Source organism: Rhopalosiphum maidis, chromosome 2 (assembly GCF_003676215.2).
Source record: "Rhopalosiphum maidis isolate BTI-1 chromosome 2, ASM367621v3, whole genome shotgun sequence".
NCBI classification, from domain to species: domain Eukaryota; kingdom Metazoa; phylum Arthropoda; class Insecta; order Hemiptera; family Aphididae; genus Rhopalosiphum; species Rhopalosiphum maidis.
Window position 1 is genome coordinate 79934461 of NC_040878.1, and position 27228 is coordinate 79961688.

The 27228-nt window shown below is 26.8% G+C and overlaps 1 protein-coding gene across 5 annotated transcripts in view; it reads right to left on the reverse strand.

The window, feature by feature from the left end:
* LOC113551894 (cell adhesion molecule 3-like) overlaps nt 1-27228 on the reverse strand; it is a 405828-nt gene that overhangs the window by 183832 nt on the left and 194768 nt on the right. For 3 of the 5 annotated variants that reach the window (XM_026954456.1, XM_026954457.1, XM_026954458.1), the window contains one exon: nt 25696-25738. The exons of the other annotated variants lie outside the window; for them this stretch is intronic. The gene's annotated coding sequence lies outside the window, so the exon portion shown is untranslated. The remainder of the gene's footprint in view (nt 1-25695; nt 25739-27228) is intronic. 5 annotated transcript variants of the gene reach the window in all.

Here is a 27228-nt window from a genome sequence, read left to right on the forward strand (position 1 = left end):
AATAAATATCTAAAAATAAATACACATTGTATATATTTATTTAATTCAATAATATTATTGTTAAATAAATATGATCTTTGAGTTTATGTTACTCTTTGATTACTTTACTTATATTTTAGATGTTAATTTGTATTAGTCATATTTGTTTTTTCTTGTGAAATATATTATTACTCAATTTATTCTAATAACGTAAAAGTTAAAAATTGAAATAAAGATTTATTCAATATGTTAAATAATAATAAAAACAAAAGTGTTGTCATTAGACAATATTTTAGAATATTGGCATTTAAAAAATAATAATAATAATAATAATAATAATACGTTTTTATTCGCTACTCTTGATTGACTGTTAATAAAGTTATAATACAACCTGAACAATTTTAAAATTAAATATTTGGTTAGAAATATACAGATATCGTGAAATCATAAGCTACTAAAAAATATCTTTGTATACAAAAAAAAAAAAAAAATGTTAATAGTTTTAACTTCAACCAGACAATAAATGATTTTCAACATCTAACTAAGATATATTTTATTATTATCTTTAACATAGCATCATAATGCATAGTGCGTAATGAGTAACTATTAAAATTAGTTATAAGGATAAACGTCATCCGTGTGCGCAAAAGGGTTTTTATTCGCAATATATAGAAACCCTAAAACTAATAATTAATTTAGCGTGCGTAGGTTTCATTATCTTCTGTCATATAAAACTGTATCGTGCAATAGTAAAATCTATACCAATATTATACGACGGAGATAAACCTTAAAATTAAATTCACTGTATGCCTAATTTCGTTTTTGTCGTCGTCGTCGTTGTTGTTGTTGTTGTTGTTGTTGGTGTTGGTGTTGGTGACGCGTAAAATTTTGTATAATACGGCAATATTGTGTTTCGTAAAGACGGCAAAAAAACGATTTTCCTATCTCGCTACACTGTGGTTTGTAAAACAATCGTAAAACATAAACACAAAGGTGTACATAATGCAGACAGTGTGCGTATACCGTACAATACCGTATGGCACATATAAACGGGAAATCATCAGAAAGATAATGTTTAATTTGTCACGGACGACGACGGGTTATCGGTGTCTGCGCATCGCGCTCGTAGTCCAAAAGTTTCGCGTACTCGCTGGCCACAGCGCGTCCGTATCGCCTACGTCCCCGTACACGCCCGTTACATTTTAAACCCATCCCGCGTCACATGATGAATGCGCAAAGCGTGCCGCACAGCGTTATACCTTGGCCGAAATTCAATCCGCTCTGCTGGTCGGCGAGCACGTGTAATAATAATAATAATAATATAGAGCAGCAGTCGTTTTTACGACTGTCGTAAATCGCGTCATTTATTGTCTGAAACAGCGCGAAGTTCACTAAAACGCACACGTGGGCCGGACATATAACTGCGTTGCCGTACGTACACGGGCCCATCATCCCAGTACATTTGTATGCCGGCCGGATACGGATATCCGATATAGGTATTGTATATGTATGATAATATTATGTGGGTATGGGATCGCCCGGCGTTACCGGACTTAACCTCCACAGTCCGCACAATAAACGCAAAATTAAGTGAGTTTTTCGTCTAAGATGAAAACAATGTTTACGAAAATCCACCTCGTGCCGCTGATGATGCAACGCAGTACGTTTTTTTGGCGGATTTCCGAATGCTCTATATATATATATATATATATATTATATATGATATAAGTTAACTCAACGATGTAATATAGTGTACATCAACATACGTATACAGGATGATTCACCAAACCGATGCTCACTTCCTCTTTTCTTCAATAATTTGGTTATGAAAAATCTGATATTTGAAACGTTTTAATAAGTATGTCTAAAAAGGCAATATCTTTAGATTGTCTTGTACGTAAATCCTTAAGTGCTTAAATTTATAATTAATCGATTAATGCTTAAAAATACTGCCGTTAAAAATGAAATAATAGAAAAAGAAGTTTGTGTCTTACTAGTACACTATTATTGTATAATTTGAAAAATCTCAATAATTATTCAAAAATCAGATTCTGATCAACTGCATTACCTATTCGAGAAAGAGAAAAAAGTGAACCTAATTGGTGAATCATTCCGTATATATACCTCACATGAATACTTTACTGTTTTTTTTTTCAGGAGCTCGTGTTTAAACTTCTCACCGCCGCTCTACACACGGGACTGTCGACTGTCCTTTTTTTTTTTTTTTTTTAATATTCTAGGCATGTCCTCTCGAAATATCGTTCGTGCCCTATAACCCCCGCGTACTACATCAGTGGATATTTATATACATACATATATATATATATATATTTAGGTGTGCGTGTGTACGCGCGTATATAAAATATATAAAAGCCGCAACGTCGAAAAACAAAAATAAAAACACACAGAGGAGACCGACAACAATTTGTTATGCTGATAAAATATATTCACCCCCGTCCGTGTCGACTGCTATATTATATGATTTGTATAGTTGGCGTCGCGCTGTTGTTTGCCGTTTTTCCTTTTTGCATAATATCATGTACACACACTTACCTATATATCGGAGGAAAACAACAGCAACAGCGATGAACGCGTAACGTTTGCCGCATTTATTCGAATTCGGTCGCTCGTGACCTAGATCGAGTCGTTTTGATACTTCACCACTTCCACGCATCATAATATAACGCCGTCATATGAATAATTTCGTAGGGTGTTGGTTGTAGCCAAGTCACAGACTCCGCCGCTCCTTAACTCCTCGGAATAAAAAAGGCCAAAAATATTGAAAAAATCAGCGATACGTCGCGCGACGACATGACGCGTTCTAACTGTATATTATTATATTACCCATGTAATTTTGATGCATCGCGACGACCCGTTCCTTCAGTCAGCTGTGGTTAACAATATTCTTGTAGAGACACGCAAATGGAATATTATATAACCTCGCCGTACACACTTTATTATTATTATTATTATTATTATTACAGTGATATTATTGTTCGGTAATTGCTGTTGCTGGATAAACGCATTCGATCGTACAGAGTGATATTTTAACCATGTGACCGCATCACACTGGTGGTTGGTTTCCGATAAACAAAAAAAAAAAAATATGTACATTCGTTATAATATTAAAAAGTCACGTTTATTTTATTTATTTTTTAATATAAATAATAAATACGGTTAAAATATTTTTCAACAGTTTATTCGCTTACGATAGTTTTAAAAAATGTTGAAGTTTTCCAACACGAGTGTGTATTTGTTGTGAAATTCCAGATTTGATATTATCAAAACTTTGCCCTGTCCTATTGAGGATAATTTTTTTAATGGTCAATACAAACAAATGTGCATAAAAAAAATTCTCATGCACGAAGAGGGTAAAATGAATAAAAATAAACTAAAGTATTAAAATTACATCAAATAAAATACGAGGCATATCCAGAAAGTAAGTGTACTGAGGCTCTCACAATCGCAGGGAATATATTTTTACTATGTTCGCTATACTTCTGTATAGCTTTACTCCTCTTCTTTATAACAAGACCATAACAAGTTCAGTACGTTGAGAACTGTGGTCACAAGAATTTTTCTCGTGAATAATGTCGATCGAGTCTGCCGCCACCTCCTTTGTCCACTTCTCGACCGCCCCTTCACCTCCTCGTCAGTAAACAATTTTTTTCCACCCGTGTGCTTCTTCAGGGAAGTGAACAAATGGTAATCTGAAGGCGCCAGGTCGGGGAATACGGAGGGCGGTTCAAAACATCTCATCCAAATGAGCCCAAAAATTGTTTCACGACATTGGCTGTGTGGGGTCTGGAGTTGTCGTGCAGCAGGCAGACTCCTCTTGTTAACAGACCCTTCCTTTTATTTTGAATAACTTTCCTCAATTTTTATAGGGTTTCACAATACCTTGCTGCTTTGATGGTCTCACCCTGAGGTAAATATTCAATCAATATGACGTCTTTGTGGTCCCAAAACACTGATGCCATGATTTTTTTGACTGAAATCAGTTTTGAACTTTTTGGTTGAGGGTGAACACTAGTGTTCGGACTGTCTCTTGGTTTCAGGCATATAGTGTGCAACCCAAGTTTCATCTCCAGTAACAATAGACTTGAGAAAATTATCACCCTCCAGTTCATAGCGTTCCATAGAGGTAATGAATGACGGCGCGGATTTCGCACTTGGCGGCAAACTCGATCGACATGTTTCACGAGAAAAATTCTTGTGACCACGGTTTTCAACGTACTGAACTTGCGATGATCTTGTTATAAACGAGAGGAGTAAAGCTATACAGCAGTGTAGCGAACATAGTAAAAAAATATTTCCTGCGGTCGTGAGAGCCTTAGTACACTTACTTTCTGGATATTCCTCGTATATTGCAATGATAAACAAAAACGTTTTGCATTTAAAATAATAATAACGGTACAAGTGATTTTTATTATTATCAATCGTTTTAATTTCTTAATATAAAAATCACATGAAATAATTGCATATTTACGAGTTGATGATACACATAATTATTTATGATTTTTTTTTTTATAGCCATTTAATTTTCCTTAATACCTTATGTGAATTTAATTTTACCATTAAATAGAGATATAAAAAATATATAATATATATAAGTTAAGTTAATCAGCTGTTAAAACCATAAAAATACAAAACTGGAACATTAACTTTCTACCTTAACGAGTAAGTTAATTTTTTTGTTTTGATTTTATAAACTTTACTTACTTAATTGTTGCATTTAACAGTAACGTCAAATACTTTATAAGTTGAACCTTAACGACTTGTGTAAAAAAAAATATGTAGGTAATCAATTCTGAACTTTTAACTTAATTATGAATTTTAATAATATACGGAATTTCCCAGTCTTAATAAAATGCATGATATGCCAAGGAAGTAGAGGGAAGGAGTAAAAATATTCTGTTTTTTGTTTTTTATTGATTTTATGGATCTGTTCCAATGAGCCGGCGCGTCCGCTCTGACCACGAACTAATTAAATCACTCTAATCGTAACTCGCCTCGCCACGGTCGTATCTGATTGTAAAATCGTATTAAATCCACTGCCCCCGCAAATACGACCACAGGCCCCGGGGAACGCAGTTATTTTGTTTTACTGTGAGCTTTGTGTTATACAGTGGTGAATACAACGAGTAAGCCGAAGAAATATAAGATGAGTTTTCAAAAACGAAACTCGCGAAAAGATATTGGTACGATTTTTAATGAACAAACTTTATCAAGAAAAAAAATGCATAGTTTGTGTTATTTATGGAACCACTCGATGTGAATAATATCGTTAAAATATTTCTGTGATTAACAAAAGTTTAACTAATATCACATTATATTATATACACACTGTTGTCGATAACCTCTAGAAAGTTCGCACATACTTCAGTTCTGTATTTTATACAGTATAATATTACAAATGTATAACATATTATATGATCCGCCTGATCCGGTTTGACATTTTCCAAATAGCCGCGATAAACCGATAATTGACACCGATAGATTAAAGTCAATACTATGATCCAATGTAAAAAATCTTACGATATCTCGTTATAATCAACTCTGACCGTATGACGTTATAATATTATATAAAACGCATTATTTTAGATTTTAAATTTACTAACTTTATCATCATAGTGAGCTATTGCGATACTTAATTGCTTGTTTTTTTTTTATTATTATCATATAGTGTAACTGAGGACATGACAAATATTTTTATTTTTTTGTTATTTTTTTTTAATTTCCCTACTGGACATAAAGATCTGAATTATAATTAAGTTAACAAAAAATAGAGAAAAAAAAGGTTTTGATAATAAATTAATACATTTAAAAATTATTGATAGGTATCAATTAATATGACCAACATTTTTAGTTCGACGAATACGTGTACCAACATAAAATTATGATTGTTATAAAGGTATTTTTAAATTCTAAATAGTTTTGAATTCAGTCACTTGTTATTTATAATATTATAAAAAACGATAATCGAATTGATACCACTTCGCTTACCTCTAAAACTCTAAAATTATTATTCTTAACGAAAATAGAACGTATACTAACGTTCAGGATCGTTTGTTTCTGTTTTGATTTCCCCTGCGTCAATGCCGAAAAATAATATTGCGGTGGCAGGATGATATATTTTATACATGGTAGTAAGAAAGAAGTACGAACGAATAAGGAGGAACCATCAAGTCTGGAATATTTAAATTAAAAATATTATGATTTTTTATCTATAAAATAATTTGTACTATTTTGACAGCTTTCTTTTCAGAATTTTAATTTCAAATCCTAATGAAAAGATAATGATGGTCATATTTGATAATATGTTTATTATAAGAAAAACTAACCAGCAATCTTGTATGAAATCAATATTGATTTACATTACTTTAGTGAGACAAAAAATTAAATAATTTACGTTTTTTACTTAGTTTTAGTGAACATCTGCAATTATTATCCAAGAAAAAATATCGTCACAGGAGGTCCTAAACGATGATTTTTGATTGGCCAATCAACGCTAAATCTTTCCAAAAAACTTATCATCGTAAAAATTATTTATACTTCACGTATTTTTAAACATATTTACATTAATTGAATTTGAGTACCTAAGTATCATCTAGAGTCATATAGATACTTAAATATTATTATTTATTAACTCACCGAGTGTAAAGTCGCCACCGGTTGTGCTCGCGAATACTTTTCTATATACGATATACCTATACTTATTATTTTAATCGTTCTAGACATTTTTTTTTATTCAATCAAAATATTAAATAAATTAACATAGCAAATTATACACAAATAAATACAAAAATAATAGATACAAACGCGACACCAGTTACAAAAATGGGCTTAAAAAAGTTTCTCGGCGTATTATCACTTATATTATAAGACAATAATATACAATACATATTTTATAGTTACGGTTAGTGCGTTCATAATATATGCATTTCTTTTTAAAGTAAAAAAGTGTGTTACACACCGTACACGCTTGACGACGTCCGACGACAACTGTTTCGAGCTCTATTCGATTATAACTTGACACGGGCCTGGAACGATATACATATGTATATAAGCAATATTTATATATATACATACCTACGCCGAAGTTTTTTTTATCTTGCTAAAAAGCAACATAGGTAGTATTTTACGTGTAATAATAATGCACTACGTTCATGTGAAATAATAATAATAATAATAATCTCATATTCGTCTCTACTCGCCGTTATATAAACTCGGTTTGAAAGTACATTTGAATAATAAATTATGATAATATAATATTATCGTGTCACCAATGCATAACAATCGGGTCAATTATGTTGTGCATAATACATAGAACCAGCTTTTATGTTTTAAAACAATTTCGTATTGCACACGTCATTTGCTGTACCTAAAGGTGCATATTAGTCAAACATGATATCATTGTGTACAGCAAGGGCAAAGTTCTAAAAGCTTTTTTTGGAAATTTGAGTTCAGCGTTTATAATATAAGTTAAGTATACGCATTTTTTTATTTTTAATTCGTATTACATGCCGACATAATATAGAGGCTGTTTCCTTTATGAATGATTTATAGTTATATAAATGCATGTTATTTATTATATATAATATATTGTTCGGCGTAAAGCCGATCTACAGGAGTGGATGGTTTTATCTGATAAGGCTTTTGGCCTTTGCCGGACTAGCAAAACAAACGAAAGGGGCTATGCTGGTGGAACAAAGAGCCGTTTTTAATAGGGGATCTGGAGTTCCGGTCGGGAAACGTATACAATAGACAACTACGCGAATATGACATGCAGAGTGCGGGGAAATTCGTAAATGGACCATTCTTCCGAACAAATATAAGAAAAAGGCCATCCTGCGCACTAAATCAGAATTTTATGTTGACATTTAATTATTATATTTTTAATGATGCGAATGACTTTCACACTAAGATTATACATAATAACTATGCATAAAGGTCTTCGGTACATCGTGGTGACTTTACTCAACAAGTAAAACAATAACACTATAAGACTCAAAAAACAAATTATATTATTATTATAAAACATATATTATATACTCAAACGTTAATGGAAGCCGAAGAAAATAAATTGGAAAATATATTTTTTTTTATGTACGCGTTAAAAACGTGTGTACTTTTAATTTTAATATTTTAATAAAAATTATTATTCTTTGCTTTAGCTACCCAGTTAATGAATTTGAAACTGTTGTAGGTCATTTTCCAAGATTTTAAAGTACGAAAACTTGGTCTTTTAATTTTTTTTTTTTTTGTTGTTGTTGTACTCAACTCAGTAATATAAGATTCTGAGTAAAACACTAATGGTGTTTTCTTTTCTTTTTTTTTTAAACACTTTTTGAGCATTGGAAGTTATACCATTGAATATAAAGTTTATATTTATAATTTCCCAGTGGCTTTCTAAAAAATTACGGAAAAAAATAACAACCAATAAACCAGTTGTTTATAATAATATTTTATACACATTGAGTTAATTTTCTACTGAAGATCAGAATTTTTGGATTTTTTTTTTTAACTATGAGAATGTCATACATGAAAATACGAATGGTTTATTTGTTCATAAAAGAATTAAAAAATAAAAAATTATAATAATGCCATTTTGGATGAAATGGAATTTAGTAATTTTGTATTCATTTAGTAATTTATTATAATATTATTATTATATCAAATTTATATTTTTTTTTTTTATTATTTATTATTAAGTAAGTATTATCATTTCAAAAGAATGGTTATAGAAAATGTTTATTTTTTGATATTAAAACACTTATGAAGTACTTGAAATGTTTAACTTTTTTTATGCCCAAAGTATAGTTATTTATTACTAGCATTACGTGCTAATTCCATTTTGATTGAATTTGAAAACATAGATGTAACTCTTAAATATTCAGAAATTTAGAATTGAATATTTATTTTTATGTTTCGCAAAACAACCATATAAATTATAAATAAACATGATTTCATTAAATTTGATTCCAAGTGTGATCAATTTCGAAGTAATAATTGTATATTGTATCTTTTTATTTAATTTCTACAATTATTAATTATTAATTAATAATTGTAAAAATTAAATAAAAAGATTTGGTTAGTATAGTATAATGTTATTGGTTTCTTAATATTTAATTTTTTCAATTTTTTTCCATTTTGAACCGACGACGCCGTGGGAACTGCTTTTAAGATGTATACAATTTAAGTGTACATTAAGTATGTTTAATATTTTTCTGTTCTACCTAGTTTCAATATATCAGTTAAATATTTAAAGAATTAATTACTAAATATTATTTTATTTAATATTTGATATACGGGTGCCTATATATATATATATTATAATTTGTGATCAAATACAATATGTTCATTTGTATTTTTTAGATTCTATACATACGAAATGAATAAAACTGTGTTCTTCCTAAATAGTTTAAAATACATCAACAGTTTTGATTAACAAATATTTATGTCTGATTATTGGAATTTATCGATTTGGAATACTTTTCTGCTCTGATCAATCATTAAACAATTAAATTTTCATCAGAAGCCTGTATACCAATCAAAAAGTCCTCAGAAGTTATTTAGAAACGATAACCACGAATAGGTCATTATTTTCGGATTGGAGGTACCTATGTTACGGTTCAAATAGGAATTTACAAAAGCATAAAATAACTGCAGAAAATTAATATTACGTTGTAATGCAATTACAATTATTCGCCATAAACGAACCGTAAACATACGTAATGGTCGATTTCAATTCCACGAAAATAAATTAAATCAATAATAGAATATATCCATTACTTATGTCCTCGCAATAACGTAGTTTAGCCGGTGGTGGTCGATAACTGTTATTTGAGTGAGCAAAACGAAATTCATTACATTGGTATTATCATTAACACAATACTATAGTATTTAAAATACAGCTACGATAAAAATAAATTAATATTATGTGATAATGACGTCAAAATTACTATAAAAACACGACATGTTTAAATGGATTTCGTCCCGACGAAATGTGCAAATTGAAAATCTAATCTACCAGAAAGTAAAACACGAACATTTCCTAATTTGTGTTTTGTGATATCTCTCAAAAGTCAAAATTAAATTATTCAAAGTAGGTAGTGACAAAAATCTTAACAAGGCAGAATCAGTAGGCAGATCGTCGATTATAAAAACGTGCTATTTATGAATCCAATTACATAATAGTTACCTACGAGCAATAAATTACGACGAAAATGTTCTCGAACTTAACAAAATGCATATACAACTATATAATAACCTAACATTGTAGTTGACATCAAAACTTTTTTCGTTAGAAGCACGTTCGAATTCAAAACAAATCGAAATACCGATATTTCTTTCCTGCGCCGAGGTTATTGAAGCAAGACAAGACAAGTGCTTGATATAATATGTGGTTCAAGGGTATTTTTATATTTATGTTTTAATATTTAATGAACCTATACTATTATTATTAAATATTAAAAGATTATAGTTATATGATATATATTTTTTTACAAATAAAGTTTTAGCTTATCATTTAAAAAATACAGTACATTTAAATGGAAATTTGCTTACACTTAAATTAGTGGAAAAAATATAATAATTAACAATAATTATTATCGGAATGAATACCTACATAATATAAGTGTGTGATTATAATGATGAAATAAGTAAAATTCAAAACTCTAAAAATAAGTGTTTTATATTTCCAATAAATACTTATTAAAACAAATAGATAACAAATAGAAATCTGATTTTTTAAAAGATTATGTTTATAGTGTGATATGACATTTATCAAACTATAAATATTATAAAGATCCACTAAACAGCAGACAATATCGTTTTGATTAATGTTTTATATAAAATGTAATGTAATAATGTTAGTGTATAATATTTAAGTGCTACTGTACTATTAGTGTATTTGTATCAAATGATGGTAATAACAATTATCCAAGCAGTCAATTAAACATAGACATTTTTTTTTTTGAATGGTGAAATTTAAGGGACGTTGTTTGCAACCTTTTTATCTTGTCTGACTTTATTTTTTATTTCACGTTTTTCATGTACTAACACACACACACATACATTATTATATATATGTATGTATGTATACTTTATTATGATATGGCAGCACTACTAAACAAAGATTACGTTGACGGAAAGGAAGGTAAGTCTGGTTACTAAAAATCCCATGCGATCGTCTACCCAAGATGAAGCAACATTTGGTGAGGATTTACTTGTCAGTGGTGAAGTAGAATAAGTTGACCACATTGCTATGTTTTTTTTTTTCTAAGTACACAACTGAGAGAATTCTAAAGGTCTCTTAAGACAAAAATACTTTAAAAACTGCATTCAAAAATCCCGAAAAATATTTTAGAAAGCTTTAAAGGTAGTTTAATAGAAAGTATTCAGTTCTTTATAACTCCTCTAGTCTCTAGTTGTTTTAGATTATTTTGTATTCGATTTTTTATTTAATACAAAAACAATTTAATTACACAATTAATACGTGAATTTTCATTATGATGCCTTCTACTTATAATTTGATCATTGTGTTTTTTTTCAATAATCAGTAAGTATTTAATTATGTCAATGTATTCAAGTGTTGTAAATTAATAGAAATAAACTGAAGTTGGTTGGGATTTTACCCATTGAAATATGCGTTAAAAATATGAGTTACTTAATCTGTGGTTTTAATATTAGTAATATTGTTACTAGTTATTATATCAGCCAGTCTTAAAATTTAATTTTAAAATATAATATAATTGTCATACTTGTAAGTAGACTGTGATAACTGCAAATCGAAATTTTCTAAATCATTAATACAGCGGTTGTTGACTTTATACATTATGTATTGTCTATTGTTAGTCAGTCCAATAAAAATTGACATAAATCGATTATTTTTCAAACTATAAAGTCATATTTCTTACCAATATGATTCATTTTCATTATTTTCGCGGAAAAATTTGTATTTTCATCATAATAATCTTTTATTTATTTTTTGTAATTTATAATGTATAATATAATACTAATTCAGACAATTTAAAAACGTTGAATAATCTATTTGCTATTTTTAAATTATTATAAATTCAGATATTTTTGTTTATTGCTTACAGCTAACAATATAATATGATCACAATTTTATAAATTATAAAAAAAAAAAATAATCTTTTGAAAATGAAAAACTCTATTTTAAAATTCAGCGAAAGAAAAAAAATGTCTCGGGAGGTGATGAATTTATCCACGAAATAGGAAAATATTTTGTTGTTCTTAAACCATTTGTCATCGTCACTTTTGAATGTTATAGTACGGCCGAAATTAAATTTAACTAAAAAATAAAGAACGAATACGAAACAACTTGAACTGGTGATAGAATTACGTATACAAAATTAGTAATGACTATATGAATAACTAAGAACTCAGAATCCTGTCCAAGGAACAATAGTAATTAGAAAGGCCAAACAAAATGACCAATTTAAAATGTTCATTTTCGGTCGTTATCTAACTTATGCAGGAACATAGGAATTTGTTTTCGTTCAAACGTACTGCTTAAACCAGTACACCAATAAGAATTTTATAAAAAAAAAGTTGAATTTTTTTATCGTATCTAGCTAATTAAGATTGACTTTTTTTTTGATTTTACCTTTCCTAAAACAAAAACTATTCGAATTTATAAATTAATTATTTAGCATTTTAAAAAGTGTCATATTTCAAATTTTCGGGGAAGAAAAAATCAAAAACTTTGGGAGGTTTATTCTAAACATAATTTGCAAAAATTTTAATTATTTTTTAGAATTTGCATTACTCTACTATATCAATGAATTAAAACATTTGAATGAAAACACGTATACATTCCTATATTACAAATGGGTTAGACAAATGCGACAACCTAACTAAACATACCTTTTTTTAAATTTAATTTATACTACAATTATTTTTAAATAATATTTTTTAAGATGTTCATATGTATTTAAATATGCTAACACATAACTACATTTATATGTTTTTTATTTACAATAAAATTATACACATTAAAATTAAGCATACAAAAATTCGATACAGAACACGGGTGATTGATTAATAGTATTAATTTAATACTATATTTAATATTTTGTGAATAACCTCTAATTCCTGTCTGCACACTATTTTATGATTTAACGCATAAAAATGCCTACTAATAGGAATTGCAGTATATATTTACGCTGTTCAAGTGTATTTAAATTCTTCAATATCCAAAAAATCAATTTTATCTTAAAATATAAAGTATATATTATCGTATGAACTATAAATATATATATAATATATACATATATATATATTTGGAAACAAACACACAAATTGGCATATTATTATCTACATTTTTCTTTCAAAATTTCCCGTAAGTTATGCATTATTTATATAAATATTTATGATGTTATGTTTCGATGAATGAATTTTGTTTAATATTGTTTATCTGCATTAACGTTATTCATAGATTAACTTTCAAATACTGTAGTATTATTGTATACATTTTAGAGTGACAACTGATATTGAATCACGCCGAAATCTCAGTAGTGTAGCATATCGATGGTATAAATGTTAAAAATATATTATAAATTACAACTACATAAAGTAATTTATAAAAATAAAATTAAACATTTTATGTCACTCGACAAAACTTAATATTTTTTTCGTGATTCAAAATTTAAATTAACTTTTCATTTTTTGGAGAATAATTTAAAAAAAGAGAAGATTTTCAAAAGAATTAATATCTTAACAAAGTTATCGGTCATAAATTATGTTGCAGAATGATGTGTCAAATTAATACTCGAGAATAAAATAATGGTGTAAAAATAAAAATAAAATTTAAATACTATTTTTATTACGAGTTGTGAAGTATTATAAGCCAAATTATCCAAATAGCTACAAAAATAGATATCAATTAATCGATAAAATTTATTTTATTGTTTTTATTTATTTAAATTTCATATTTCTCTAATAAGATAATTAGTAAGATATGTATAGAGCAATATTATAATAGTTTATTAAAATAATATTATAATTAATGATATGCGTAAGTGAATTTAAATTAAAAACTGGAATTATTTTTTGCATATCGTTAGGTTTAAACCTGAATAGGTAGTTAACATTATGCAAGTTATATTTTTATTCGTATATTATTTGTTACAATATTAGGATCTCAAATATATTACCATTAGGGGTAATAACTAAATTTATTTCACACAAAATACTGTATGACATACTGTTATACAAGATTTTCATTAATCTTATTTAAATAGCAAAAAATCTATTCAAATGATCTTCCATTTCAGCGTTAGCATTGTAAAATATTCACGCTTCATAAATTTGAAACATTCATAATAATTTATGTAACATAAATTTTTTTATTTATTTATTTTTAGATTCTGAACGAAGTGAGGAATGTAATTATTTTACAATGATGTATATATTTTTTTTTTCGTGTCTGTCATCACGATTTTGAGTAGAAATAATGCTTTGATTTTTGACTTCAGTCCCTCTTTGAAAAGAAAAATTCATATAGTTGGTACTTGGGGGGGGGAATCAAAAGCTCAGTAGTTTTCAAAAGCGGAAAATCCCAAAAAAGTGACGGAAAAACGGGAATTTTTACGCATAATCAGTTTTCGACAAAATCGATTTTTTTATTTTGTCGTAACTCAAAAACAAATCATTGTAAATACTTGAAATTTTCACTTAATGTTTAAATTAGAGTTATCTATTTACGATTAAATTTTCAAAATATTTTAATTTTTTTTAAGCTATTTATAGACGCTTAAAATTTTTGATTTTTTTAAGTTTTTTTTTTGAAATTATAAAAAAAAATTGACTTTCCAAAAAATCTTTAAATTTTAATACAAGGTTTATTATAAGCGTAGTAAACAAAGATCAAAAAACGTTAGTAACAATTTATGTTTATAAATTAAAATGTTAACAAAATATGTCAAAATCGCGAAAATTTGCAAAGAATTTTGAAGTTGAAAATTCATAAAAATTTTGTAATTTATATCTAAGGTTAAAAAACCCAAAACAAGGTATTGCAAATAACTATAAAAAAAAAAATTCTAGCGTCGATGTAGAAATATGTTTTCAATTGTATTTTGAATCATGATATATTAAAAGTATAAGGTTTTAGGTATTTAAAATTGTTTATTGAATAATATGAAAACTATGTTATCTACGTATTATTAGTAAGTTGCTATAATTAACTAGGCAATTAAATTATATTTTTATATCGTTAAAATTATAATACTATAAAATTAATTAAACTGTGCGTAATCAGTACAATGTATTTGAAATGTATACAATTTAACAAAAGTTCGAATCAATACAACATATTAAACATTCTAATAAATTATAGAATAATGATAAAAAAAAAAAAAATGTTTGAGATAATGTTAAGTTTAATTTTTTTTTTTTAATAAACTGATATTAACGATTTAAGTGTGCCACCGTATATTTGGATTAAGATTACGTTATCTTCTTGAAAAAAGATTTGTATGCAATTTTGTTTAGTATTGTGCAAACGGTTCAACCACATGAGACAATACCACAAGAAAATAAAATAAAAATTAGCACAGACACTGTAATTTTTAATGATTTATTTATAAGTAGCATTACTTATTATTATACCCGTCTTAAACTATTTCATAGTAAATGACGTGGAAATACTCAATTATTCTCCATCTATATCTGCAGTATATTTTTATTGATATATTTAATTACGTGAGAACTTGGTAAAATTATTTTTTTTTTTAAATATTTATGTTGATATGAACTCCGTTCTTTAAAGTATAGCTCTACAGATTTAACGTATTTTCTCAGAGCGTAGTGATGACATAATATATAATCGAGTCACTGATTTGATTAAGAATAATATAATACAATTTTTGCAGTCTATTTTATTATTGTAAGTTGATTTATTATTTCTTTACATTTCAATTGTAATAATTCGTATAATTTTTACTGACAAACTAAATTAATTCAATTACATTGATTAAACTATTTAAGTGAATTGAAAATACTTTTTATACGATATATTTTGTATAATAATTCTGAACAAGAATATAAATACATAATAATATTATACATCGCGTGAAACGTATCTCGAAGTCATAATAACTCTCTAAAATTATTATAACATCCATCGTATAAACATACTTTGACTTAACGTAAAAATAGATTCTCCGAATTGAAAAATGTTTTGTTTTACAGTTCACAAACACAGCTAATAAAATAAAAAAATAAAAAATGTATATAATATTATTTTTGTATTTTATAAAGTGAGCTAAATTAGTATCTGTAAAGTTGTGCTATTGTGTAGTTTTTGTCTGACAGAAATAAAAAAATATTGTTTCTACTGTAAAACGGATGAAATTTTATCCATTTGATATTATTTATTTGGAGTTTATTATTTATGTATTAACGGTTAAATAATGGTTCGTGTATTATAATATTTTACAAGTGTGAATATATATATATATACGATAATAATAGTATTACATTTTATAAATATTTTTGTTTGTAATAAGAACTTATTATGTTATTAACAAGTATACAATTGAATATGATAATGTCGAATAATAAAAAAAAGATAAAATAAACGCGTACAAATCAAAATCATGTACCTATTTATGATTGATACTAATAAATTAATAATTATTGTAATTAATTGTAATTTAAAATCATGAAATCCGGTAAAAAATTAAACGATTTATTTTGCGAGTTTCAGTTTTACTAAAAAATATCTATAAATAAATTAACCATTAGATAAAAAACAGCATCACACTGAAATTTTTTTCCACGGACATCATTTCTAACCTCTAATAATTTAAAAATGTTTCGATTTGATTTAAAATTAATAAAAACCTAAATGCAGTGATGTAATAATAAACCTGATGGTCTAAGTACGTTTTCATAATATAGAAGATTATTTTAAACACAATACAAGTGGTATACAAAGTGAATTTTACATAAGGATAAAATAGATTAAAATAATTTTTATACCATAAAGTGTATTATGAAATTACCCCTAACAGTACTGTTAAAAAAATATAAAATAAAAACAATACTTAAACAATGTAGGTAGAAAGTTAGGTAGATAAACTTAATAAATGTTTAATATTTTTATTACGGTATTTTAGTCGGTTATCTGAAAACACAAATTAACGAACATATACATTAAAATTACATTCATAAATCCTTAAAATAACCCAATTTTTTGTTCGGTCAATTAATTATATTATTTATATACAAAATACATAAAAACAACTACACATAAAACCAATTAGTTCCTTCAAAAGTATGTTGATTTTTTGTGATTTGAATTTCTATAATTTATTTTTTAGTGTATTATATTTGTCTGTTAATTTATTAACTAGAGTAATATTCAAAAAACTAATTAAGAGGACTTTATACTTTAATATTTAGTCTTTTTCACACAAATGAACAACATACCAAATTTTCGTTCAGCATTTATAATAATTATAATAACTATGTTGTTAACTTTAATATTAGAATGAATTAACCTTAAATTAAAATGTATGAAAGAACATTAGGTAAATGTCTTCCTTCGTTAGCATTTTTAAAATATTTTAATTTTTAATTATACTGTAAGGATTTTTAACTTGTAATATTTTACATACATACTTATTATAACTTACTTAAAAAAAAAAAATAAAATATCGTAAAAACTCTATGAAAGAACACGGATAATGTTCTTACCTTAAAGTTACGTCAATTCACTCTGATAATAAAACTAACAACACTAAATTAAAGCCTGTGTACATATATTTTTACATTTTAATACGTTATATTTATGCTAGTAAGACGTACACTTCACATGTCATGCAGATACGACTTCCATTCAACAATGTCTACAAATAAATGTGATTTATTGATAATAAGTCACCGAACATAAGAGTACAGAGATGATTGTAAGAAACGAATCTTAAACAATTTAATATATAGTAGGCATCTATGCCATTTTAAGACTAGCTAACACAAAAAAAAAAAAAAAAAAAATGTAAATAAAATGTAATTATTATATGTTTGATTATCTTTTGTAAATGTAATAATACATTGAAATCCATACGTCTACACGCGCATTAATAAACAATATCAAATTTAAATCTGTTAAATAATATAAACGAGTAAAAAGTTGTGATGTTTTGAACTGTGTACGCGTAGGTGCTTAAATATTTTGGCAAAATATGTTTTTGATACAAGCTGAAAGCACGAGGGAAATATAACGTGCCTTGTATATTGTATACTATTGAACATTCCTAAACGTAATTTGAGTGTAAGAACCCAATGTGTGCGAATCAACATCACGCAGTAAATTACTATATAATATAACCAAATGGCTGAATGTTTGTTGTTTGTCTATTGTTTTTTATAATGTGAATATCTTTACCGTGATACTGTTATGTATCGTTATACGTCTTTAAATCTTAAACAACGAAAATGTTAATATTTTATCTTTTCATTTGTAATGTATTTATCTTTAGAAATATACTGAATAATTCGAATAGTGTTCGATTATTCGATGTTTTGTATTAAACAGTTTCTATGAAAATAGTTTTATCCGTATATTGTTTAAGTATAATATGGTTAACTTTTTTCTTGATATATCGTTAAAATTGGATCAAATCTTCTTAAAAATTGAGCGTACGAAGCAGAGAATTGGCTAACCCTTTAACCCTTTAAGTGTTTGTGGTACCTATATTTACCACCAAGCATTTTTCAGTTTATCAACTCTAATATCTACATAATTAAGACAATGCTATCGGAATCTGTTTTATATCGATTGTATATCATCGGCTTATCGTAAAATATTTAACTCGTAACTGTCAGGCTATACTACATTAAAATATCAACAAAAACATTAGGTACATACATGTATTTTTATCAATTAATTTCGTTACTATCATATATTTTATTAACCAGCGTAGCTACGTGCACGACGTTAATATTTTTGAATTTCTGAGAAGATTTTACATTGTATCACATGGCTTGTGCATTTTACCTCCAAATCGAAAAGATAATATTCGATTTCGAAGTTGATAAATGTAAAACAATAAAACAAATAAGATTTATTACAATGGCTATTGTATAATAGTATATTATTAATTATTATATTATAGTTATGCTAATTAGTAATATTTTACAACATACTTATATAGTTATATCATTACTTTGGATACTTTAAATATGAATGACACAGAAGTATTTGAATATTTATTTTCTATTACTGGCGAACAGGCAGAAAATTCAGAAATTTATGGTGATTCTGATTACGAAGATGATTTACCAAGTACTTTTTCAAATGATACAGAATCAAGTGTTTTACGATCTTCAAATTTATCACAAATTTTAAGTAATTTGTTATCAAATTCGGTAGACTTGGATATTATGAATATGTCTGTAGAAATTTTAAATGATGTACCTAGTACAAGCCCTACTGTACAAATGTCTACACCTCATATTGATATTTCAGAAATTTCTTCAATAGATACTTCAGATATTTTTTCTAATTCAGCAGGTAATTGCTGTTTCACAAAAAAATAAAAAAGTAGTTTCTAAACAGCCACTAATATTTAAATGGCAAAAAAAATGCACAAGACCTGTTACTTTTAAAAATTTAAGTTTATTCAACCATTTGGTTCTAATGTTCAAGTAGGCTTAGACAGCCCTCTGGCTATTTTTGAAACATTTTTTGATGATGAATTGTTTAATATTATTATAACCCAGACTGAATTGTATGCAACTCAAAAATATAAAAACTTTTCTATCTCTATTGAAGAAATTAAAGCATTTTTCGGAATTCTTATAATTATGGGTTTTCATAAATTACCTGCATTGAGGTCATATTGGTCTACTGACTTCAATTTTAGTGTGTCGAGAATATCTAATATTATGTCTTTAAAAAGATTTTTACAAATTTTAAGATTTCTGCATATAAACGACAATACAAAAATGCCAAAAAGAGGTGAACCCAATCATCACAAATTGTATAAAGTTTTTCCAATTATTGAAAATTAAAAAAAAAAAATATATTTCAAATTTCAATCACTCTAGGAATATAGCAGTAAATGAGAGCATGTAAAGGTAGAACAACATTAAAACAGTACATGCCACTCAAACCAATAAAAATAAGTATAAAAGTATGGGCAGCTGCATGTTCTAAAACTAGTTACTTGTTAAATTTTGATATCTATCAAGGGAAACAAGGAGACCAAGAAGTAGGCCTAGGAGAAAAAGTTATGACTTATTTAGCCTCCCCTTTTGACAATAAAGGCTTTTGTTTTTACTTTGATGGTTTTTTGAGTAATGTTCCAATGATGGAAAAAATGTTAAAAAAAAAATTTTGGTTGTAGTACCATAAAATCAAACAGAAAGTATTTTCTTTCAACTATTTTAAAAAATGACAAAAGTTTTATAACAGGTGAATTTGATATTGCTACTTAAAAAAAAGAACTTAGTGTTAGTATGTGGAAAGATAGAGGCACTAAATGTGTCAATGTCATCAGTAATCTGCATGATACCAGTGTTATAGGTGTTGTACACAGAAAAGACCATTTTGGGAACAAACACTTGATAAAATATCCAATTTCAATTGTTGATTATAAAAAATATATGGGTGGTGTTGATCACTTTGATCAATTTCATTCATTTTATAATACTTATTAGAAATCTAGACGTTGGTGGATGAAAATTTTTTATTACCTTTTGGATGCATCTATAGAAAATAGTTAAATTTTATATAAAGTAACTAGTGATCTCCATGACCCTAAATTATCAAAATTACTCACTTGCAGTTTAGATCAGCCTTAGTTAATCAACTAATAGCAGATTATTCATCAAGAAAACAGCCAGGAGTAAGACAAAACAATAGAAAAAAACTATGTAAAGATTCTGGCAAAACTGTTGTAAATGACTTCTATAAATTACAAAATATTGGAAATCATCAAGTTACTGTAGTACAAAAAATAAACCTAAACGCTCTAATATTATATGTAAAAAGTGTGATATTGCTTTATATCTTGTATGTTTTTACCCATTCCATAATACATAAAATTTAATTTTATGAGTTTTATTTTTGAAATTAAAATATTTATTAATTTTGTTAATTTTATAAATCATTTTTTATACCTTGAATTTATAAAAACTATGTTAATATAATTTGTTTTATTTTCATTTGTTACATATTATATAGTCATATTAACCAAGTAAGGTTACCAAATTTGTTATTTTTTACTTATGTCAGTTATATTTTTATTTTATTTTTTAATGTTATGTAAAGTACAATTTTTTATTTAAAATATACAAGGATTTTAGTAACTTTTAAAATTAATTATTTGTAATTAACCTATATTATTTGTTGTGATTTTTGATTTTAATTATAATATGTAATAAAAAGCATAAAATATATTTTCATGAATTTTTAAACGCTAAATGGGTGGTGGCATGTATACTGACCACCATAATTTCACTCTAAACGGGCAGTGGTAAACATAGCAACCACCGCAAAAGAGACCCCTGAGCCCTCCCCCCCCCACCCCAACATGAATTTGGATTTTCACTCCTTATATATATATAACTGAAGAGAAATATTAATTTGTAAGGTTAAATATGAAAATTTAATTATGCCCTTTAAGCCAATGTTTTTTAAATATAATCTAACTAAATGCTGTTTTTATAAAACGTATTTGACTTTTATGGCTTACCTTTTTATTTTATTATAAATCGAGTGGTAGGCCTCACTCAGTGGGATTACCTATAGAAACGACTTCCTTCTAAGGCTTTTTAGGCTTTACTTAGACGGAATCCATTAGCTATTTTATCAAATAAACAAATTTAATTTTCAAAAATAGAATTTTAACAAACTATACCAGAGATTTGGCGTGAATAGTTTCAGTTTTGTAAGAAAACATACACTAGTTTTAAAACGACGTTTAAGCTTGTGTCACTTGTTACGCATACCTATAGGAGCACAACCGAGAGATTTTAACCCCCCACTAGTTGGTGTGAAATTATGTCAAGGACCCATCTGTTAAATATTGGCATTTTGGGTACATTAATAATAGTTATTAACAGTAAGCCATATCCGAGAACGAGTATTAATATTATGTAAGTATAACAAGCATTTCGCAGTAACAACGTCAGACGTGAAACGACCTTTTTTTATACCTTTTTAATGATACAAATTGTATACGATATCCTATTATAATTAAGTAATTAAATCATAAATATACAATAGGTATATATTTTAAGGTGCCATAATGCACCTGTATTTTTCACATTAGTTTTGTATTTTTAAGTATTTTCCAGTAGCATATAATTTACTATTTTTTTTTTTAATATGAAATAATTCACTTGTATTAATTTTTAGTATTTTATTATAAAATTATAAAAAAAAACATAGGTAAATAAGTATAGAAAAAAAAAACATGAACGAACGTTTTACGTGAATGTGTGCGTATAGTAAGTACATATTAGTGCGTGTGACTGTAGTCGTATAGTGTAAAAGAGATAGCGGAGGATTCCCGTACGCGCACGTTCATGTCAGCAATTTTTACACAGTCGACAAGATATGTTTTCGGATTTCCTATCACACGTTTTGTTGAAAAAAAAAAGTCGGCTTAGAGGCCCCACCTTCGGAACTGAGAATTTCGGAAATTTACCGCCGACGAGGAAATAGTAATCAGTGCGGTTTTCAAGTGCGCGTTTCTGGATCAGCGATGTGTTGCTATTAGTGTGTAATTAAAAAAAAAAAAAACACGACGATGTTTAGTTTTAACAGTAATACGTATTATATCGGCATCAATAGAACAGTTCGAACTCCGATACGATATAATAATCGACGTCGCAGGGCAAACCCATCTATTAATGCGTGTCCAATGTCCGTGCACATTAATTATCGTTAAACCGTTGTCGAGGACGGGTAGTTTAAATTTACGATTACACCGAACGGGAGGTGGACGAACGACGGGTATGATGGCTAGATGAAAAATCACTTTCCCGCGGGCAAGTCGAACATTTCGAGGAAATTCCTAGACTGCAACAATGCGACGGAGCCTCCGCGATCGTACACAATAACTCTTCTAAAACGGATGTTAATCCTATGCAAAAAAACACCATTTTCGACACTGCAAATTTATTCTCACGACGTTTGGATCTGTGAAGAAATTATACTATTTTTATACTCCTGACTCACTACAAAGCCCAATGACTACAGTTGCAGGTGAGATTACGAACATTTATCATTTTTCGTGTTCGAGCGATGAATCAAAAGATTAGCTTCAAAATACTACATATTATTGTTATAATACACTGTCCCGTGTATATAGATTGGTGAACAAAACAAAATAGTTTTTGGTTGTTGTTTTAAACACGTTTTTTAGTAACTAAAACAAGCTGATGCTTGTTTGTAAAAAAAAATATTTAATATTTATTCAAGTTTGTAATATTTCTATTATTGTATCAATGTATCTTTAATTCATAATATAATATATTAATGTGCAATAATATTGCACTACGCAATGGCAAAACTAATGCATTTCAAAAATTAAATTAATTTATTAATATATTAGTGGGTATAACATTATTTATTAGGTGTTTATTAGGTATACTTTATAGACACAAAATATTATGGCACACGAGCGGGTTTGGATTATTTTAAATCTGATTATTAATAGTTTTGACTTTCGTCCCATTGGACGTGATTGTGTTTGTAATTTATTATTTCCGTTAGTCCCGGTGGATATAATATTATTTTCAGCTATGTTTTTAGTCTTGTTTATTGAAATAGAATATCTGACTTTCTGGTATTCTAGGTATATCAACAAAAATAAACTCGTCTTCTATTGTTAGTATACATTTATGGGGGTAAAAAATGAATTGATGGTTGCATTGGCTATAAAAATAATTCTGTTTCAATCGTTGGTGCCTTAATTAACACTTGGTAACACATTAAAACATATACCTAACATTTGTTTAAAATGACAGTCAAAAATACTGTAAAAACAAATTATTTATTATAAAGGTTTAGCTAATTCGAAACATTTACGAATTTCAACGAAAAAACATTCGTACATTTTATTGTAGTCATGACTTTTCCAGTGATTAGTGAAATGTTTCAAAAAAAAAACACGGTGAACTATAACAGAGAATGGCAAATGTCAAGTACCTATTTATTTCACCAATCTTCCTGCGAAATAATTGTACGGGTAGAGTAATATTATAAATTTATATAATGTATAATGTATAATACATAATATATGTCGAGGCTTTTTGTTTGTTTCTGAATACAAAAATGAATTATTATAACAAATGAGTTTAAGCGAGGTATTTTATGTAATATAGTTTTGGACCTTAATGTTCGCAAATGTACTAATGTGTACAGTGACTTCATATTTTTTTCCCCGTTAAATGTTTCAACGAATCAACAAAATAAAATACAGACATACAGTATACAATTATTTTGAAATAACCATATTTCACAAACAATTTTCGTTTTCTTTTGTTTTGTTTTGAAACAAACGTGAGTATGATACTTCATTAAACACTCGAAAAAATAACAAATTCGTGACGATATTTTTAAATTAGATTTTTTTTTTATTTTTGAAACTTGTCTTGAATAATTGGATTTTCCCCTTTAAATGGTCGTACTTTTTCTACTCTGTCAAACGATACGTGCTTGAATTTAAAATCGCTTATGAAATAAAAAGTATTGGTTTCTTTCTCTTGTCATTAATCATGATATATGAATGATCAAGAAACAAGTGTCTAACTTGCTGGATCATTATTTTATGCATTAATTTAATATATAATATGGGTTTTCATATCGTATAGTATATCTCATAAAATTAGTGAATAAAATTTATGGGGAAAATGGATACTAACGTATTTTAAACATATTTATTTAAAATACGTTTTAGGTACATTTGATATGGTCTGTATATTTTTAAATGATACTATGTGTATACTTTAGATTGCGAATTAAGTTTTTTCAATAAAAAAATAAAATAATAATAATAATAAAACAACTAAATGTAGTATATTAGGTATAATGTAATAATTATTTTATATTATAAATTATAATAAATAATTTATCATAATAATTGAAAATAGTAAATATTGGAACACTTTAAATTTTATTAACTGTACATATACTTAGTTATTTGTAGAATTTCAATTCATTTTTATTGTATAAACTATAATATTAAATGCCCAATAGTGATACCTAATAAGTATGTATAATAAACTTTATTTTGTTTTTGATTTTTAAATACATAAAATATATATACAATATACATATACTCGAATATATATTGCATTTAGTATGCATTTATTGTGTCAATCTATTTTGCATTCTATATTTTAATTAAATTATGTAACCATTTTGACAAAACTTTAATTATATCAGTAAGACTTAGTATTTTTTTTTTTTAATTTGTACTAAGTATAGCAATAAAAATTTTCGAGAAAAGAAACCTTAGTATTGAATTTCGAAGAAACAAATGTGTAATAAATACAAATTATAATTTTAATACATTTTTAAATTATTTTTTCGAAATCAATATTTTCATTTGTACATAATTTTACGATAATGAATAATATCTAGTTCATAGGTTTGTATGCATACGATACAGGGAGATTTCAAAATAGATAAAACACTGCTTCATTATACAAAAATGTAATATTTACCTATTTGGTATTTTCTTTTGATGAATATTTTAAAATGTCTTGCCTGAAAAAAAAACAGTACAATTAGTTATTTAAATTGAATTAAAATATTTTAACCATTACTTAGTTCTTATACAAAATTGTTTGAAGTTAATAACTTTTAAAATAATCTAAAATACATTATATTACATCATGTCATAGGTGTATGGCGTATGCAGTATGTATAATATGAATAAATTGTAAATTGTGTATGCATGTATACATTATACAAATATAGTAAGTATCAACTTTATCAGATGTGTGAAAACTTTCTTCCAGTTCCATATTTTATCGATTAATACTAAACCAATCTCATTATTTTACACATTTTAAATGGCAAGGTAATAATAACACATTTACAAATACAGTAGTATTATTACCATTATATAATTATATTTATTTGCAAGTTATAAAACGACCACAAAGTATAAAGTTATTTCATTGTGGTTTGTATAAATTAATTATTTGCAAATAAATAAGCTATACGAGTAGGTAGTTTTAAATTTTATAACATAACTTGGATATAAAATTATATTAATATTAAAATTATTACCTTAGAGTTTTTAAAGTAACTAAAGTTCAATAATATAAAATATATAATACCATCCATAGTTTTACAAATCCATCACCATAAAATTACGACGAATAAAATAACTAAGCAAAACATGTAAATATATATATTAATATAATCTACATACAATTTTTCTTCTTTTTAAAACAGACTCATGAACTATAAGTTGCCTACTAGATAAAAAATGTAATTATTTCGCGGTTTGCAAAAATAAAATGGATAAATTATTAGAACAATGCCTCATTATTGATTCATTGAAAAGTATAAGTAATTGCTTATGTAACTGGACATTAATTTAGTACGGTAATATATAGTATATTTTATTTTTGTTTTTTGAAAATGATTTATACTAGCAAATATTATAACGATCAATATCATTTTTTCTCTAAATTTTGAATAAATTATATTATGAAAAATGTTTCGTTTTATTTTAGATTCTTCGAAATGATTACAAAATAAAGTAATATTAGATTTTAGAATATTTATGTCTTTGATAATCAATATTCAGCGTTTTCATGGTATTCTCCTATATTTTTTTATTTTTACCTTCAAGGTTAATTCTTCTTTAACCCCTATGTAATATGTGTTTCCCATGAGTATAAAAAAAAATCTAAGTGTTAATCTACATAAAGGGTATAAAAAGTTTCGGGATTGATCGCTCAAAAAAAAAAAAAGTAATTGGTTATGGGTTGAAACTTTCTCTTAGCGTATCGTTCAACATTATATCCCTGCATAGTGACCCGTCAAAATTTTTTTAAGTATTTTATTTTGAAAAAAAACTGGTTATACATTTTTTACCATATTGTAACATTTTAATGAGTTGTAATGTAATGATTACTTGCGTCAAATCGCATATAAATATATTATGTACATCTCTAGTATTGAGGGATTTTAATGAGGAAAAATGAATACATAAATAAATATCCACGCTAATAGTATTGTTA